Below are 3,414 nucleotides of genomic sequence, written 5' to 3'. Positions count from 1 at the left end.
ATTTCACCAGCAGCCAGCCAGCCTGTCGGACAGGCAGGCTCGTTCAAGTGTGCCAGCAGCCAGGGCACGCGGACGGGAGGGAGGAAGGAAGGAAGGGAGGGAGGCATCCGATGGAGCCCGGCTACAGAGCAACGGGGCGCCGCCGCCGCCGGCACAACAGGGCCCGGTGCTCCTGCACCCTGCATCCTCCCCGCCTGCACCAGACTGCCAAGACTGCTGCTCTCCTGCCCAGACAGACAGACCAGCTACAAGCATCACCACCTAGCCATAGCATCAGCAAAACTCTGCCTACCTGCCCTGCCCTGGCCTGGCCTGGCCTCCTGGCCTCCTCTGATGCGTCTGCCTGCCCCAGGCCCAAAGCCCCGCCCACCGTTCAAGGTAAGGCAGAGGCACAACCCCCCACTCCACCCACTCAGACCTCCCCAATATACATCGGCAGTGCAGTGCATCTCTAGCCTCGCTCAGAATCACGTCCCAAACCCCAAGATCACTCAAACGTCTCATGCTTACACCTACCTACTCGGCGTCCAGCTTTGGCGCACGTCTCCACAATTGCCACATCCGTCCACGTGCCCCTGCTTCACGCACGGCACTGTGCCTCCCTCCGGCAGGCATTTCGCCGATCCGTTTCCTGTTTCACAACCAAGGCATAATCAGTACCCCTTTCCTTCCACGGCGCGCACACGCGCCCACCCACTCCACCACTGAGCCATGCCGGCCAAAAACGCACCTGCAGAGCAGTGGGGCACAGGGCCGCCGTCAGCCCGCGACACATTTCCCTCCTGCCGTGCCCTCCCTCCTGTTTCTACATCCGTGCACCCACCCCGCTGCAAAACCAGTCAGTCTGCTCAGGCGTCAGCACAGAGGCATAATGAAGGGCCTCGGCCCTTCTCCCTTTACTGCCCTCTGTACAGCTTGGCAGATCCCTCAGCACTCCGTGTGCACGTGTGTCTGTGACTCTGTGTGTGTGTGTGTGTGTGTGAGAGAGAGAGATTGAGTGAGTGAGTGAGTGAGTGAGTGAGTGAGTGAGTGAGTGAGTGAGTGAGTGAGAGAGAGAGAGACAGACCCTGCCAGATCCCTCAGCATTCCATGTGTGTTTGTGTCGGTGGGTGAGAGAGACAGAGACAGAGACAGAGAGACAGACAGACACACACACACACACACACACACACCCACCCACCTCCACACACCCCCGTGTGCACGTGTGTCTGTGACTCTGTGTGTGTGTGAGATTGAGTGAGAGAGAGAGACAGACCCTGCCAGATCCCTCAGCATTCCATGTGTGTTTGTGTCGGTGGGTGAGAGAGACAGAGACAGAGACAGACACAGAGAGACAGACACACACACACACACAAACACACACACACACCCACCCCCACACACCCCCGTGTGCACGTGTGTCTGTGACTCTGTGTGTGTGTGAGATTGAGTGAGTGAGAGAGAGAGACAGACCGACCCTGCCAGATCCCTCAGCATTCCATGTGTGTTTGTGTCGGTGGGTGAGAGAGACAGAGACAGACACAGAGAGACAGACAGACACACACACACACCCACCCACCCCCATCCACCCTGGTAAAAAAAGGTGGTGGGGGAGCAGGGGAGAAGACACCACTGTGTCCAATGATAGCCTGTGCAGACGCAAAGTCTACAGCTTCTGTGAGATGAAACAAACTCAAGCCACTCAACAATTGTAATTCCACACACATCAAAATAAAGGCACAGAGGTGTGAATGGCTGCACTTCAGCCTTCGGCTTGGAGAGCACACCCATTGTTTCTCCTCAGGCACACCTGTAGCTGACATCTTCCTATTCCCAAGCTTGCCAGGAGGCTTTTCTGCCCGCGGACTTTGGCCACGTCCACAAACCTCGTAACCGGTCTTGAGCGGCGCACGTGGCCTCTGCCTTTGTCGCCCGGTGCAGTCCCATCCGCTCGCTCCCTCCCGGAGAGGGCAGAGCCTCCGAAGGAGACCGTTCAGCTGGATGCGCCAGCCAGCTGGGGCACGCAAAGCCGAGAGGCGCGCTCTCTTTGCCGAGTGCAGGGACGCCCTTGAAGGGCCGAGCGGCCTGCTCCCACTCCCCCTGCAGACTTTTGTGCAGACAGGACAGCGTGACCAGCCTCCCACGACCAGGAGAGCAGTGCAAGTTGAGCCAGCCTCTGAGACCGACCTGGGAGCCAGCCGAGGAAGCCGGCAGCCTTGACGTAGGCAGTGTGCCAGTGACGTAGGCGCCCGTAGGTACGGCCCCACTCCCAGATGATTGGTGGATCACTGGCAGCTTTACATAGCCTCTGACAAGTTGCACTCAGGACGGACCAGGTAGGCAACAGCTGTCCAGCACACCCACCGATCCCAGACAACCTAGGGGAGAGCTGCCAGCGGGCCAGGGCAGCAAGGTCTTTGCCAGGCCTCCTGCTTCAATCTAAACACCAGAGGCTAGGCAGGATGTAGCCGACTCAAGAGGCCGCCTGCATCGCTTCTCGGCCTTTTGGCTAAGATCAAGTGTAGTATCTGTTCTTATCAGTTTAATATCTGATACGTCCCTTATCTGGGGACCATATATTAAATTGATTTTTGGAACAGGGAGATGGAATAGGGGCTTGCTCCGTCCACTCCACGCATCGACCCGGTATTGCAGTGCCTCTGGGAACGGTGCACTCCCCTTCTGGGGAATTTCAAAGTAGCAAAGAAAAGAAAAACGACGAAAGCTCCATCAGGCGGCGGCGGCGGCACAGCAGCACAGACAAGCATGCACGCACATGGAGAGAGAGGAGAGCTGCTTGCTCTACACCTCTCCTGTGTCTGTGTCTGTCTGTCGATACAGCTCACTCACTCACTCACTCACGCAATGTGCAGACAACTCAACAACAGCACGGGCATCATATCTGGGCCGTTTGGCTAAGATCAAGTGCACATCCGGGCTGCAACCAGATCAGGTGCTGCAGGCAAGGCAGCAACTTCATGAGAGATGCCCCTTGGCATTCATTCCTGAAGCAAACTGCTCAACCGGCGCACTCATTCTGATGCCTGCTCACTCGGCTGCTGCCTGCACCAAGCACAGAAGCAGAGTGAAGTGGAGCAGGCCGAAAGACCTTTTCTGTCCCGCCACACTCGCTCCACTTCTCAGGCTCAGGCTTCTCAGCTGCTCCTTGAAGCCAACGGAGGACGCGACGGACGGACGGACGGATGGACGGGCGGGCGAAGGAAGGAAGGAAGGAAGGAAGGAAGGAAGGAAGGAAGGAACGAACGATATCGAGTCACTGGCTCTGCTGCAATTTCACCAGCAGCCAGCCAGCCTGTCGGACAGGCAGGCTCGTTCAAGTGTGCCAGCAGCCAGGGCACGCGGACGGGAGGGAGGAAGGAAGGAAGGGAGGGAGGCATCCGATGGAGCCCGGCTACAGAGCAACGGGGCGCCGCC

At 58.3% G+C, this 3,414-nt stretch overlaps 1 non-coding gene across 1 annotated transcript; it reads left to right on the top strand.

Moving 5' to 3' along the window:
- The first annotated feature begins 2,468 nt into the window (after positions 1–2,468).
- LOC140192078 (U2 spliceosomal RNA) lies at positions 2,469–2,659 on the top strand. The gene has a single exon (XR_011884054.1). It is a non-coding gene; the product is annotated as a U2 spliceosomal RNA (small nuclear RNA).
- Positions 2,660–3,414: the final 755 nt, after the last annotated feature.

Source organism: Mobula birostris, assembly GCF_030028105.1.
Source record: "Mobula birostris isolate sMobBir1 chromosome 11 unlocalized genomic scaffold, sMobBir1.hap1 SUPER_11_unloc_1, whole genome shotgun sequence".
In the NCBI taxonomy this organism is placed as follows: domain Eukaryota; kingdom Metazoa; phylum Chordata; class Chondrichthyes; order Myliobatiformes; family Myliobatidae; genus Mobula; species Mobula birostris.
Note: the sequence above shows the minus strand (reverse complement) of the source record. Positions and strands in the feature narration are given on the sequence as shown.